This window comes from Salmo salar, chromosome 21, assembly GCF_965601325.2.
Source record: "Salmo salar chromosome 21, fSalSal1, whole genome shotgun sequence".
Lineage (NCBI taxonomy): Eukaryota > Metazoa > Chordata > Actinopteri > Salmoniformes > Salmonidae > Salmo > Salmo salar.
In genome coordinates, this window is record NC_138311.1 from 15489722 (window position 1) to 15506562 (window position 16841).

At 40.1% G+C, this 16841-nt stretch overlaps 1 protein-coding gene across 6 annotated transcripts in view; it reads left to right on the forward strand.

The window, feature by feature from the left end:
• Nucleotides 1–16841, forward strand: part of LOC106581811 (protein TANC1) — a 193293-nt gene that overhangs the window by 307 nt on the left and 176145 nt on the right. The window lies entirely within an intron of this gene.

A 16841-nucleotide genomic window follows, 5' to 3' on the forward strand; every position in this document is an offset into this window, starting at 1 on the left:
CTAGCTTTTCTCCAGCTGTCTAACGTTACTAGCTGACGTTAGTGAAGGAAGAGCTAGCAAGGAGAATATGTTGGGACATGTCTCAGACTGGAAGCGCTGTGAGTTCACATTGAAGAGAGAAACAGAACGTTACATAAATGTCTACTATTATACAGTTTATTATAGTGAGCGATATGGCCTCACTTTAAATACATGATTCTTGAGCAAAGTATGGGGGGGGGGGGGGCTCTTGTGAAGTGCCTTTGACAGCTTGAGCTTCTCGGCAAGCTGTCACGTCTTAGCAAAAATATTTTTTCTGACATTTCTATTGAGTCCAACCATAACTGAAACTTCTGAAAAGTTAAAAAACTAGATCTGCAACGTGTCAGCTATTGTCGCTTTGACTACCTAAATAATTTTGGCCTTATTTGATCTTAGTCGCACACTGAAACTGCCGCACATTGGTGTGCATAGGAAATGTGTAAAATGTCAGCAATGCATCCCTACGAGAAACTAAAAAAGCAGTTGTTGACTTTGCTACTAGAAATAACATGGTAATGGTATAGTAACACCTTAGTTACACACCACGAAAACATTTGGCCAGACACCAATTGATTTAAGTACAGTATAGGCAAGTTATAGTTTTTTTCAGGGTAGCTAGAACACCAAACACTGTGTGCCATAGTAGAATAACGGTTAACCCCCTTTTCAGCCTTATCCTCAAAGCCTTTCTTCCATTTTACCATACTGTTCTTGTGTTGTTACCCCTCTATAACAAAACAAAGTAGTCCTATGTGGTGTATTACCCTGAAACAAGATACTCAAATTATATCAATGTCACTGAGAAACGAACTTGTTACTATACTTTTACCAATGTTATTGCACTTTATTCTGTACTGTAATGTAAAGTGCTAAAAATGATACCCTGTCCTTAGTGGATCTGATTTGTTTTATTATTACATAGTAATGTGGTCTTGTTGATGCTTGAAATGTATTCTTAGATGAGATGTGGTGGTTTTGAAATCAAGACCTAAGCCATATGCAGTAATCTTGCTCACCCACATGGGTTTGAGTCATGTTGAAGTAAGGTCGTGTCTACACTTGACACTTACATGCGACTTCTGCTATCAGAATACGAAAATGTCATTGAAATGACGGGTCTAGACACACAAAAGTCACTTTGTGGTCTCTCTCTCTCTCTCTCTCTCCCTCTCTCTCCCTCTCTCTACTGCACCTGCTGTCTCAACCTCTGAATGCCCGGCTATGAAAAGCCAACTTACATTTACTCCTGAGGTGCTGACCTGTTGCACACTCTACAACCACTGTGATTATTATTTTACCCTGCTGGTCATTTATGAACGTTTGAACATCTTGAAGAACGATCTGGCCTTAATTAATGGCCATGTACTCTTATAATATCCACCCGACACAACCAGATGAGGGCTGGCCACCCCTCAGAGCCTGGTTCCTCTCTAGGTTTATTCCTAGGTTCCTTCTTTTCTAGGGAGTTTTCCTAGTCACCGTGCTTCTACATCTGGATTGCTTGCTGTTTGGGGTTTTAGGCTGGGTTTCTGTATAAGCACTTTGTGACATCTGTTGATGTAAAAAGGGCTTTATAAATACATTTGATTTGATTTGGTCTGATTGTGTTCAGATCTGTCTGACCACTTCAGGTGGTTAGGGATGCATTGTGTGTGGATTTATCCTCAGTCTGGGCGCAATCAAGCTACCGAAAGCGCATACTGTGGGTGACGTCATTAGCACTCCTCCCACAAGTCTCTAGAAAACTTGTGTTTTGTGACCGAGAAGCACCTTTTCATTATAACGTTGGAAGAAATACATTCCTAGAGTGTGAGGAATGTGTTTGCTGGCCTCATAAATGCTAGCAGCTAGCTAATATTTAGAAAAAATATGTTCTGTTTGGCTAGAGTTATGCTAACCCGTTTGCGATCCCTTTAGCGTTGCTTGCTAGTTTGCTGGCTAGCTACAGAGGTTAGCTGGCTAGTTAGCTACAGTAGTAAGCTACAAAAGTTAGCTACAGTAGTTAGCTACTGCCGTCAGTTGTTGTTGTGTTATTTTCATATTTTGCCTATTCCACCATTTGTAGAATGCATACTGGCATTTGAATATAGTGCGGGAAAAGGGAATCCGGACACACTGTGGACACGGTAGACACATGTAGGTGTAGATGCATGATGCGTTCGGAATTCCATGATCAGAACTCTACGATCAGAATACTAAAACTGCATGATCTGTCAAGTCATGGACTCTTATAGTCTCCACCCGGCACAGCCAGAAGAGGACTGGTCAGAGCTCTAGCTTTCTTCCTAGGTTCCTGCCTTTATAGGAAGTTTTTCCTAGCCACTGTGCTTCTACATCTGCATTGCTTGCTGTTTTAGGCTGGGTTTCTGTATAAGCACTTAGTGACATGTGCTGATGTAAAAGGGGTTATGGGGCTTTATACATACATTTGATTTGCTTTAGACACGGCCTAAGTTTATTTTGTGCTTACATAAGACACTTACTTGCTTGTTGGAACTCATGTTGACCTCAGATGCTTTAACACCCCCTAGTGTCGATGTCAGCGCCTCTGTGATTAGCATAATAAAAAAAATCCCCATCAAAATCTGTCAGTTTAAGCTAGAGATATCAGATTTTTGTATGGGCTGCGTCTCAATCCACCACATCCGCCGGTGTCACCCTGTGTTTCTATGGGTTAAGACAGTAAGGCGAAAGGTAAATAACCGATGACAGAAATTAGCCCAGTTTTAACTTTATAGGACAATTTCCAAATGTTTCTACATTCATAACCTTTACAGAATTAGTCTATTATCCATTTCACAATCATGAAATATATGCTTAAAAAGATTTTCAGCTCAACAAGATGCAAGGTAGAGCTACCTGTGCAGCTAACAGGTGCTTGCTTGTGATGACAGGACTGAAGTGTGAACTGTCATAATAGTTTATCTGAAGAAAAAATATTTTATCATGCATTTGTGAAGTTATGTAGGCTAGCCTTTGAAGTGCCAACAAGGTCTGTAGTCACAGCAGAGAACCTAGTTCCCATGGTTCATAGCCAGTTGGCCAATAACAGGTGCTTGCACCAAGGAGACAATGTTGGGGCTGAGGAGTCAATGGAGCCACTGACCAGAGAGTGTTCAGGGGGCTTTGAATCAGTGTCCAAACAGCATCCACATTGTGGCACATTATTCAAGTAATAAGGAACGATATTGAATGTCTACTGACTTTAAGAGTTTAATTAATATAATAATGTATGGCATTTAGCAGATGCTTTTCTCCAAAGTGACTTACAGTCATGCATAGAAATGTGTACACCAGAATTGATTTGTGTGGCAAAGACTGGAAAGTGTGTGGAGTTTGCAGAGCTCTCTGTCAGTTGGTTTTGTAAAATAAAATCTTATTGGAAGGATTCTGCTCTAATCTGGTTGTGGGCTAATGTCTATTAGGTTGACACCAATAACACATGTGGCTGAAGGAGGTCAGTCCACCTTCCAGAGGCAAGAAGTTGGGTGGGATGGAGTGTTTGTTTGAAACAGCAAATTGATGATTTGTATTCACACTCCCAGTTTGATTCATAGATCATTATGGGAACGTTTTTATTGTGTCATGGTTGTTTCAGTGGTTTGAGGGGCCTGTTGTGAAATGATCCTTTATTAACAGTGGCTGTTGCCCCTCTGTGTCATGCCAACCCCATGCACCGAGGTCGCTCGTTGCAAGCCCTCTGATGTAATTACTTTAAACATCATTGTAGTATTTGAAGAGTTCCCATGGCCAAATAAATCCAGAAGAAGGTATCTGTGTAGATTGTCATAATAAGAGGTTGTTTTATTATTAATGTGATATAACTAGACGCTATTATTTGTCTGCGGTCATAGGATCCCTCACAGTTAATAATAGGATGATACTGATATGCCATAATTTTATCATTGGTTCTTAGTGCTATGATCTGCTCAGTACAGCCGCCATTGGCTAGCCTAATTTAAAAATTGTACACAGGCTATTACATTCACCAGTTTCTAGCCTATGGGGTATGAGGCATTGTGTAATTGCATTAGGTACAATTTCTGAAGGGTTCAAAGCAGTTTGTATCTAAGCATTCGCCTTAACTCTTTTAACCCCACCATTTAATTGCACTTCTTCCCTCTAGGCATCAATTAAAATGTAGCAGAATGACAGATGCATATTGAGTTGCCTATGTATATTGGTGGAGGATTTGGTTTCTGAACATGAGAGCAGCTCCGGTAGAGAGAACAGAGAGAATGTGGTGAGCAAACAAAGCTACTGTATGACACTGTGAAATTTCAGTGACCTCATTAGCGCACTGAGAACATACAGTTTAGAAACCACAATTATTTTGGTCTGCCAAATGTTTTATGATTGCACGCTTTAATCAACACATTCGACTCAATGAGGCATTTCATTAAACTGACATGGGAATAATACATTTATGAAAGGACTCCCATAAAAACCCTCAGTGGGCTACAGTACTGTATGAGATCCTAAGCCTGTGTGTGAGCACAACCAAATGGTTTTAACCTCTCTAGGGTCGGCGGGACGAAATCGTCCCACCTACGTAACAGCCAGTGGAATCCTGTGGCGCGTTATTCAAATACCTTAGAAATGCTATTACTTCAATTTCTATTGAAGTAATATCTACTATTTTACACCATTTTAAAGACAAGACTCTCGTTAATCTAACCACACTGTCCGATTTCAAAAAGGCTTTACAACGAAAGCAAAACATTAGATTATGTCAGCAGAGTACCCAGCCAGAAATAATCAGACACCCATTTTTCAAGCTAGCATATAATGTCACATAAATCCAAACCACAGCTAAATGCAGCACTAACCTTTGATGATCTTCATCAGATGACACACCTAGGACATTATGTTATACAATACATGCATGTTTTGTTCAATCAAGTTCATATTTATATCAAAAACCAGCTTTTTACATTAGCATGTGACGTTCAGAACTAGCAAACTTCCGGTGAATTTACAAAAAATTTACTAAATTACTCACGATAAACGTTCACAAAAAGCATAACAATTATTTTAAGAATTATAGATACAGAACTCCTCTATGCACTCGATATGTCCGATTTTAAAATAGCTTTTCGGTGAAAGCACATTTTGCAATATTCTAAGTAGATAGCCCGGCATCACAGGGCTAGCTATTTAGACACCCAGCAAGTTTAGCACTCACCAAAGTCGGATTTACTATAAGAAAAATGTTATTACCTTTGGTGTTCTTCGTCAGAATGCACTCCCAGGACTTCTACTTCAATAACAAATGTTGGTTTGGTCCCAAATAATCCATAGTTATATCCAAACAGCGGCGTTTTGTTAGTGCGTTCAAGACACTATCCGAAAGGGTAAAGAAGGGTGACGAGCACGACGCATTTCGTGACCAAAAAAATCTAAATATTCCATTACCGTACTTCGAAGCATGTCAACCGCTGTTTAAAATAAATTTTTATGCAATTTTTCTCGTAAAAAAGCGATAATATTCCGACCGGGAATCTGCGTTTAGGTAAAAAGACGAAAGAAAATAAAGCATGGGGTCGACTCGTGCACTAAGCCCATTGTCCTCTGATCGGCCACTTGCCAAAAGCGCAAATGTGTTTCAGCCTGGGGCTGCCTCGATATCATTCAGCTTTTTCCCGCCTTCTGAGAGCCTATGGGAGCCGTAGGAAGTGTCACGTTACAGCAAAGATCCCCAGTCTTCAATAAACAGAGGCAAGAAGCTCAAGGAATGGTCAGACAGGCCATTCCTGTAAGGAATCTTCTCAGGTTTTTGCCTGCCATATGAGTTCTGTTATACTCACAGACACCATTCAAACAGTTTTAGAAACTTTAGGGTGTTTTCTATCCAAAGCCAATAATTATATGCATTTTCTAGTTTCTGGGCAGTAGTAATAACCAGATTAAATCTGGTACGTTTTTTATCCGGCCGTGTAAATACTGCCCCCTACCCCCAACAGGTTAACAGTACCTTCTGATGAAACAGCTGTTATTAACATTTTTGTTAAGCATTTAGAAAGCCCCAGAGAGAAATGGAGGGGTAGATAGCTGTGTTGTTATCACTGTGGAGTATAAGAGGGGCTGGGTCTCCGCTCAGGCTGTGACCAATTGTATTCCGACCCCTTCCCTTTTTCCACATTTTGTTACATTAAAGCCTTATTTTAAAATGTATTACATTATTTTCCCCCCTCATCAATCTACACACAATACCCCATCATGACAAAGCGAAAACAGGTTTTTAGACATTTTTGCAAAAACATAAATACCTTATTTACATTAGTATTCAGAGACTCGAAATTGAGGTCAGGTGCATCCTGTTTCCATTGATCATCCTTGCAATGTTTCTACAACTTGATTGGAGTCCACCTGTGGTAAATTCAATTGATTGGACATGATTTGGAAAGGCACACACCTGTCTATATAAGGTCCTACAGTTGACAGTGCATGGCAGAGCAAAAACCAAGCCATGAGTTTGAAGGAATTGTCCGTAAAGCTTCGAGACAGGATTGTATCGAGGCACAGATCTGGGGAAGGGTACCAAAACATTTCTGCAGCATTGAAGGTCCCCAAGAACACAGTGTCCTCCATCATTCTTAAGTGGAAGATGTTTAGAACCACCAACTTCCTAGAGCTGGCAGCCCGGCCAAACTGAGCAATCGCGGGAGAAGGGCCTTGGTCAGGGAGGTGACCAAGAACCCGATGGTCACTGACAGAGCTCCAGAGTTCCTCTGTAGAGATGAACCATCTCTGCAGCACTCCACCAATCAGGCCTTTATAGTAGAGTGGCAGGACGGAAGCCACTGCTAAGTAAAAGGCACATGACAGCCCACTTGGAGTTTGCCAAAAGGCATCTAAAGGACTCTCAGTCCATGAGAATCAAGATTATCTGGTCTGATGAAACCAAGATTGAGCTCTTTGGCCTGAATGCCAAGTGCCACGTCTGGAGGAAACCTGCCACCATCCCTACAGTGAAGCATGGTGGTGGCAGCATCATGCTGGCGGGATGTTTTTCAGTGGCAGGGACTGGGAGACTAGTCAGGATCGAGGGAAAGATGAACGGAGTAAAGTACAGAGAGATCCTTGATGAAAACTTGCTCCAGAGCGCTTTGGACCTCAGACTGGGGAAAAGGTTCACCTTCCAACAAGACAACGACCCTAAGCACACAGCCAAGACAATGCAGAAGTGGTTTCGGGACAAGTCTCTGAATGTCCTTGAGTGGCCCAGCCAAAGCCCGGACTTGAAGCTGATCGAACATCTATGGAGAGACCTGAAAATAGCTTTGCAGCAACACTCCCCATCCAACCTGACAGAGCTTGAGAGGATCTGCAGAGAAGAATGGGTGAAACTCCCCAAATACAGGTGTGCCAAGCTTTTAGCGTCATACCCAAGAAGACTCAAAGCTGTAGTCGTTGACAAAGGTCCTTCAACAAAGTACTGAGTAAAGTATTTTTTTTTATACATTTGCCAACATTCTAAAAACCTGTTTTTGCTTTGTCATTATGAGGTATTGTGTGTAGATTGATGAGTGGAAAAAATATATTTCATCCCTTTTAGAATAAAATGTGGAAAAAGTCAAGGGGTCTGAATACGTTCCGAATGTACTATATGTAAACCCTGAATTGCTAATGCTATGTATAGGCCAATCAAATCAAATCAAATGTATTTATAAAGCCCTTTCTACATCAGTCGATGTCACAAAGTGCTGGACAGAAACCCAGCATAAAACCCCAAACAGCAAGCAATGCAGATGTAGAAGCATGGTGGCTAGGAAAAACTCCCAAGAAAGGCCAGAACCTAGGAAGAAACCTAGAGAGGAACCAGGCACTGAGGGGTGGCCAGTCCTCTTCTGGCTGTGCCGGGTGGAGATTATAACAGAACATGGCCAAGATGTTCAAACGTTCATCGGTGACCAGCAGGGTCAGATAATAATAATCACAGTGGTTGTAGAGGGTGCAACAGGTCAGCACCTCAGGAGTAAATGTGAGTTGGCTTTTCATAGCCGATCATTCAGAGTTAGAGACAGCAGGTGCGGTAGAGAGAGAGAGTCCAAAACAGCAGGTCCGGGACAAGGTAGCACGTTCAGTGAACAGGTCAGGGTTCCATAGCTGCATGTAGAACAATTGAAACTGGAGCAGCAGCATGACCAGGTGGACTGGGGACAGCAAGGAGTCATCATGCCAGGTATTCCTGAGGCATGGTCCTAGGGCTCAGGTCCTGAGAGAGAAAGAGAGAGAGAAAGAGAGAAAAAGAAAGAGAGAGAATTAGAGGGAGCATACTTAAATTCACACAGGACACCGGATGAGACAGGAGAAAAACTCCAGATATAACAGACTGACCCTAGCCCCCCGACACAAACTATTGCAGCATAAATACTGGCGGCTGAGACAGGAGGGGTCGGGAGACACTGTGGCCCCGTCCGACGATACCTCCGGACAGGGCCAAACAGGCAGGATATAACCCCACCCACTTTGCCAATGAGAGGCTTTGAAGCCACCGGTCGGCCATATTGGCACTCCCCAGAAGAAGCAGTCCTTTATAGGAACTATTGGAATTCTACAGTATTTCAATTAAGTGTTCGAAGGACAAAATTACAGCTATTTAAGTATTTTTTATTGTTGTGGGGACACTAACTTTAGAACTTAAAAATATGTACTTTAATGTTATATATATATATATTTGTTGTGTATCTCACATAATATAATTTCATAGTTTTCATTAAGGTGTCCGTAATAGCATAAATATGGCAAAAAGAAATGTAGACATTAATAAATGCATTTCTATAGCTTCCAAAATATTTTTTACAATGATGGGGAAGTGCCAAGATGGAGGTGCGGTGGCTACAGAACAGCATCCCCCTTTCAGTCATCTAGTGTATATATAAATAATTGGCTGTAACTCTCAGGCCAACTGGTTCTTGAGAGAGGGTCACTCACAGTTAAAACAGTTTCAAGGTGATCATGACTGTGGTGTTTAATGCAGTGCACTCTTGTGATATTCAAACATGTTTCCCTATAGCCTCTCACAACAGTTAGGCTACCTGCCATGAGAGAGTGCTGTGTTGTGGTCTTTTTCTTAGCGGTATATAGTCTATATTACTGTTTCTTCAGTGTGAGGTAGTCTAATAATAAACCTCTGCTGCTGTGGTGATGAGTGGCAATGAAGTCTTATCTGCAAACTGTCTGGGCTCAGGCTGAACACCTGTGGAATGTTTATCAGCCAAAACCCAGGAGTGATTTATTAGACGTACACATCTGCTTTAAACAAAGGAAACGGCTCTGAGTCCCTATGATGCCAATTCTGTTAAATGTCTTACTGGCCTAGGAATCCCTACGAGAGAAACTCATGAAGTAAAACGTATGAAGATGCTATGTGTTAAGAAAAAGCCTGTAGACTTTAAACCTGGCAAGTTAATGTTTGACTCTAATCAAATAGCCTAGCAGGAAACCCCAAACTCCCTGCCAAATATCTGGCTACGGTCTGGATATGCTAAGTCTGACTCAGAGTTGTCTGTAAGCAGAGAAGGAACGAGATTCTGAGGAATAGTTGGTGCTTTCCAACTTTTTATAATCTCATAGACCAGTGGTCACCAACCGGTCGATCACGATCGACTTGCCGATCTCCAAGGCATTTCTAGTTGATCGCCAAACATTTATATTAAAACCCAACGATAAAGCCTTGTGTTCCTATTTTTTTTGCTGCCCTGCGCGCCGGGTAGGCAAACTGTTGCCATTTCATGTGTCTGAAGGTACAAACTCTGCCTTCCCGGTGGGCCTGGAGAGGAAATCAAGTGCACTATGCTCTACCACTGGACAATCAGATTGCACAGATGACCGAGTCTGCAGTAACATAGCAGGCATCAAATAAATATATGACAAAATTGATACTGTGAGATTTCAAAACTTTTAAAACCATGACTAGAGAGAACTGTCAACGAATACAGCAAAGAGATGCTGTTTTTATGAGTGAGTTCATGTTTAAGTTCTTACTCAGCACTGTCAACACTTTGTATTCAACACTTTTATAAGCCATAAAATGCACGTTCTTCCTATTTCCACTCAACGCTACAACAAGCGGTGCAGCTGTAATGAATGAGTAGGAAAGTGTATCTATAGGCTTGCGTTGTTGTTATTATTAGCAGCTTGGGTCTTTTTTAATTTCAAGGAATATTTAACTTTCTCTGTTCATATGAGTAACAACATGAATTTGTGCATGAGGCAGAAATAAGGTGGTGCGACTCGAGTTTTGCCATCAGCTGGAAGACAGTGTCCCTTTTTGGTCATTGTCAGTGGAGGATTGGGAGAGCGGAGGGATGTTGAGAGACGGATCCTCAGTCTGCTGCTCTCTCCCTCTGCAAATTATTTAAATGTATGCTCACTCAGCTGTGCCTCACTGGTAAAACAACAATGGGTCTATTACCGGTGTGATCATATAGCCTACCTCAAAAAATGTCCCGAACAACAATGCATTGGCAGGTAAATTAAAGCAAAACCAGTATGCGGTGATAATGTATTGGGCCTATAGCTTACTGCACAAACCTCATTGCTACAGAACTGTTTTTAATTGGTTAATGTTGCATAGGCTTACATTTTTTAAGTCATGTTAATAAAAAATCTGAGCGGTAGATCTCGGCATGCATTTTGACTCAGAAAGTGATCTTGACTCAGAAAAGGTTGGTGACCACTGTCACAGACAAACAAGGGAGTTTTGTCCTGTTTGGGAGTGTTCCTAGTCAGGTGAGGAGGAGGATTTAAGGAGTCTCCCTGATGTTCATTAAAAGAAACCAGATAAAGATTGTAAATAGATGTGGGCAGGCTGAGGCTGGCGAATGGTAGCCTAACTCATAGCTAGCTATCATCCTCTCAATCAGGTCAGTTTACAAGATCAAGATGGGGGAACTAGGCCTTTGTGAGCTCACTGCTGATATTTGAGGGAGATATTTTTTTGAAACACTTTGGCTTCTCACGAAGAGAGATGATAATATCTGATGTGAAATGTGTTTTCCTATGGAGGCCATCATGTTATGTGTATAGGGCAGTGGTTTTCAACGGGTGTGCTGCGGCACACTGGTGTGTCTTGAGGAACTCTCAGGTGTGCTGCAAAATATTTTCTAATCTTGATTATTTATTTCAACACTCACTTATAAACGTGACCAGTGGAATGCACATTCAATTTTGACTTGGGGCACCAGATAATATATCGAATAGAACATGGTTACATTTGAATCGTTGTCCAGATGCTGTTGTTACATTTGTATCATTTGAGGGGCAGGCATCAGGAGCAAAATCATTTGTATCATTTTACTTTTCCTTTGAGAACCATTAGCACAGGGGCAATTTCGCAATAACAGAGTGACGCTGAGACTCACTTTTTTACTTTAAAATGTATGTCAAGCAAAAACCACTGAACATTTTACTAAAACACATTTACTTGAGGAACAGTGCAGATGAAAAGTTTAGTAACAGAACGACAGTAAAATCTCGCTCTATTTTGGTTATTGAACTACAGTAAGTGAAATGAATCAACACCCGGTAACAGAATGACGGTAACATAATGACATGGGTCCTTGATTGTTATCAGTAAAAACACTTTAACTAATTGGTAGGTCTAGGCCTACCTTTTAGTTATTTCTGTGAACTTTCATAACCCTCCCTCCTCATGAGGGAGAGAAATGAGAAAATATCTTAAATAGAGGTTGACCGATTAATCGGCATTAACGATTAATTAGGGCCCATTTCAAGTTTTCATAACAATCGGTAATCGGCATGTTTGGACGCCGATTATGGCCGATTATATTGCATTCCACGAGGAAACTGCGTGGCAGGCTGACCACCACGTGAGTGCAGCAAGGAGCCAAGGTAAGTTGCTTGCTAGCATTAAACTTATCTTATAAAAAACAATCTTCACATAATCACTAGTTAACTACACATGGTTGATGATATTACTAGGTTAACTAGCTTGTCCTGCGTTGCCTATAATCAATGCGGTGCCTGTTAATTTATCATTGAATCACCGCCTACTTCGCCAAACGGGTGAGGATTTAACAAAAACGCATTCACGAAAAAAGCGCAATCGTTGCACGGATGTACCTAACCATAAACATCAATGCCTTTCTTAAAATCAATACACAGAAGTATATATTTTAAACCTGCATATTTCATTCAAAGAAATTCATGTTAGCAGGCAGTATTAACTAGGGAAATTGTGTCACTTCTCTTGCGTTCATTGCACGCAGTATCAGGGTATATGCAACAGTTTGGGCCGCCTGGCTCGTTGCAAACTAATTTGCCAGAATTTTACATCGTTATGACATAACATTGAAGGTTGTGCAATGTAACAGGAATATTTAGACTTAGGGATGCCACCCGTTTGATAAAATACGTAACGGTTCCGTATTTCACTGAAAGAATAAACGTTTTGTTTTCGAAATGATAGTTTCCGGATTTGCCCATATTAATGACCAACGGCTCGTATTTCTGTGTTTATTATATTACAATTAAGTCTATGATTTGATAGAGCAATCTGACTGAGCGGTGGCAGGCGGCAGCACGCTCGTAAGCACTCATTCAAACTTTACTGCGTTTGCCAGCAGCTCTTAGCAATGCTTGCTTCACAGCGCTGTTTATGACTTCAAGCCTATCAACTCCTGAAGTACTCCTGAACTACTAAAGTGCTTATTAGAACATCCAATAGTCAAAAGTATATGAAATACAAATGGTATAGAGAGAAATAGTCGACACGTCATCATTCCTATTATAACTACAACCTAAAACGTTTTAACTGGGAATATTGAAGAACTGGGAATATTGAACCACCAGCTTTCATATATTCTCATGTTCTGAGCAAGGAACTTAAACGTTAGCTTTTTTACATGGCATATATTGCACTTTTACTTTCTTCTCCAACACTGTGTTTTTGCATTATTTAAACCAAATTGAGCATGTTTCGTTATTTATTTGAGACTAAATAGATTTTATTTATGTATTATATTAAGTTAAAATAAGTGTTCATTGTTCATTCAGTATTGTTGTAATTGTCATTATTACAAATATATATATAAAAATTGTCCGACTAATGGGTATCGGGTTGTTTTGGCCCTCCAATAATCGGTATCGTATCGGCGTTGAAAAATCATAATCGGTTGACCTCTAATCTTAAAGATAAGTGAGTTTTTGGTAACAGAATGACAAGACACTAGGGAATATTTCTTAAACTTACAGAAGGCAAATTATTTCTGCAAAACTAAATATAAATGTTGATATATGTTGGCAGGGGCCTTTTCTTCAATATTAATGTCTTTTGACGGATCTCTAATACCTTTTAATACTTTTTCTAGTAGATGTTTTTTAAGAACTGATCTGTGTGACCAGAAATCAAAGCCTATGCTTATTCACATTTTTAGTATTGAAAATTGTTGAAAAAGATATCTATGCCATCATTTCCCAAGGGTATACTCTAAGCTTTCATTTGGCACCAAATTTGATATGCTCCTATAAACTTCACATGTTGGTGCTCATGGGTCCTAGCTAGCTAGGTAACTAGTACAACACTCGGTAGCTAGTTAACACGTATCTAGTACACACTAGCTATCTAGTACACACTAGCTATCTAGTACAACACTAGCTAGCTAGCTAGTACAGCACTAGCTAGCTAGTACACGCTAGGTAGCTAGTACAACACTAGCTAGCTAGTAGAGACGTATCTAGTACACACAAGCTAGCTAGTACAAAGCTAGTACAGCATTAGCTAGCTAGTACATGCTAGGTAACTAGTACAATACTCACTAGCTAGTAATCACTTATCTAGTACACACTAGCTAGCTAGTACAACACTAGCTAGTACACACTAGCTAGCTAGCTAACTAGTACAACACTCACTAGCTAGCACACACTAGCTAGCTAGTACAGCTAGCTCCATCCAATGTGAAGATGATGTACGCCATAATAAAATACGTCACATGTGTACGTATGTACGCGGCATTAGCTGTACCACAGCTTCTGCCATAGAAACAAACATAGCATGGCTTTGTGTTCGTGGTTTTACCTTTACATTGCAGAAACTGCTCGTCTGTAGACCAAACCTTTCAAACTAAAGACCTATTTTACTTGAGAAAAAAGAAATCTAGCACAATTCCTGGGACACTCTTAAAGGGGTATACACATGAATCAAATAATTCAAATAAACGTTTGACGCAGAAAATGTATGATTTGCAGTATGGATTAGATGAGATGGAGGTCATTACCACTAAATAAATTGGGACATTTTTGGTGTGCCACAGAATATTTGTATTCCATCATGGTGTGCCACGGTTCAGAAAAGGTTGGGAACCACTGGTGTAGGGTAATGTTTTAACTTGGGTATGAGGTGAGGTTTTTGGAAAGGGAGGGATGAGCAATGTCTTGTCAGCAAGTGTCTAAAGGGTAGGCAATAATAATAATAATAAAATAATAATAATACATTTATTCAACTTTTATAGCGTCAGGTATAGACATAGACATGTCAGGTTGACTCAGTTTCTACAGCTTCAAGAACAACTGTACATTCTAAGTAATGATTGCCTTCAAAAACATGTCTCAACTCTTCAACGCTGCTGGGAAGCTTGGATAGGGCATTAGGAACCGTTTCTCACACTCTTGACTTCTGACTAGGCAGTGGTATTTTGAGGGTGGAAGTTTATGCCCCCAAAATCACATTAGCAGTACCAGAATCAGCTTGCTCTCAAAAGGACCTGAAAAAGTGTAACTGTCTGTTTAATAAAAGTTATCCTCCTGGGCAAAATAACTGGCTAATGAGCAGATTAGACCTGTCATTTTTAATTTCAACAAAAATCATGTCTACAGACAGGAATTCCCTCGGTTAAATTATTTGTGTTATAGCCTAGCATAACAGTCCTAGCCTAAATCCTCCTATTACACCACCAGTTGTGATGGATGCATCCTATATGGTCATGTTATACCCTGTGTGCAACCTGGGGAGCAGAAAATGTTTGCACACAACTTGAATTAGCCTATGCAGGCATGAACATGGATGTTAAATCTCTCCGTGTGAGAGGATTGTGTAGGCGACTTCAAAAGTCTAACTACATTAACTTTGTTAACCCAAATGCTAGTATAGTATTAGTAGGACATTGGAAACAGATATGGCCAGTAAAGAGTTAATTAACAACTTCATTCTTGTTGCCTTAAAGTAGAACTGGCAGCGTTTTAATTTCTTAGCACATATGAAACAAACAGACAATCATAATATCAATCAAAACGATCAAATTCACAGTTTATGCTTCAAAGCCAACGTTAGAAGAGGTTTTAAAAACAATATGTTATATCTGACTCAACATTCCATGACGTACAGTAAGGCATTGTTGGCAGAATAGATGGATGCAATTCAATGCATGATTAATATAATTCATCAATACATTTCTTGGTAGTCCAAAAAATATTGCTATCAGGTTTTAAATCAGAGCAGGCCTGGTACATTGTTTGCTGCCTCCACCCATTCGGAATGCACCATTTCAGTTTCAATGACTCAATATTTTGAACAAAAACGGATGACTGTATCTAAGGCTGGGAATGTCAATACAATTAAACTAGCAAGGGCAAAGATCACAAGTCAGTCATAACGTGGCTAATAGTCTAGCGTACATGTGCCAAACACAAGGCCCGTGGGCCGAATAGGACACACAAGCGAGTATAAATGAGTCAACAGTTGAGTCATCTACTTTATGAAATTACAGCCTGATGCGCTGGCAGCTGTGAATTCAACTTCAATTGTGCTGCTTTAGTGTGTCCTGTTTACAGCACACAGCGGAGGGAAAGTGTAAGGACACATGCCACAGTCCTATCTAGGCACCTAAAATGCAGTCTGGCTTTGGTTTTTAAAGCTTGACAATGAATAACCAAAAAACTAAACCTGCAACAAAACACCATACAAAGGAGAAACATGTAGGCCTATTACAGCAACATTTGAGCAGAAGCGTAAACTGGCTACTCATTTACAATACATTTTGATTGCACCATTCAGCAATGCAACATTCAACTGCACTTGTGATCCATGCAGTGCAAACAAATGAAAAACATGTTTTAAGTTTGTTATTTGGAGTTATTGAATACTTAGCAGAAAAGTATATTATTTATCTCTTCTTTTGTTTTAACCTCTCTAGGGTCGGCGGGATGAAATCGTCCCACCTACGTAACAGCCAGTGGAATCCTGTGGCGCGTTATTCAAATACCTTAGAAATGCTATTACTTCAATTTCTCAAACATATGACTATTTTACACCATTTTAAAGACAAGACTCTCGTTAATCTAACCACACTGTCCGATTTCAAAAAGGCTTTACAATGAAAGCAAAACATTAGATTATGTCAGCAGAGTACCCAGACAGAAATAATCAGACACCCATTTTTCAAGCTAGCATATAATGTCACAAAAACCCAGAAGACAGCTAAATGCAGCACTAACCTTTGATGATCTTCATCAGATGACAACCCTAGGACATGATGTTATACAATACATGCATGTTTTGTTCAATCAAGTTCATATTTATATAAAAAACCAGCTTTTTACATTAGCATGTGACGTTCAGAACTAGCAAACTTCCGGTGAATTTACTAAAAATGTACTAAATTACTCACGATAAACGTTCACAAAAAGCATAACAATTATTTTAAGAATTATAGATACAGAACTCCTCTATGCACTCGATATGTCCGATTTTAAAATAGCTTTTCGGTGAAAGCACATTTTGCAATATTCTAAGTAGATAGCCCGGCATCACAGGGCTAGCTATTTAGACACCCAGCAAGTTTAGCCTTCACCAAACT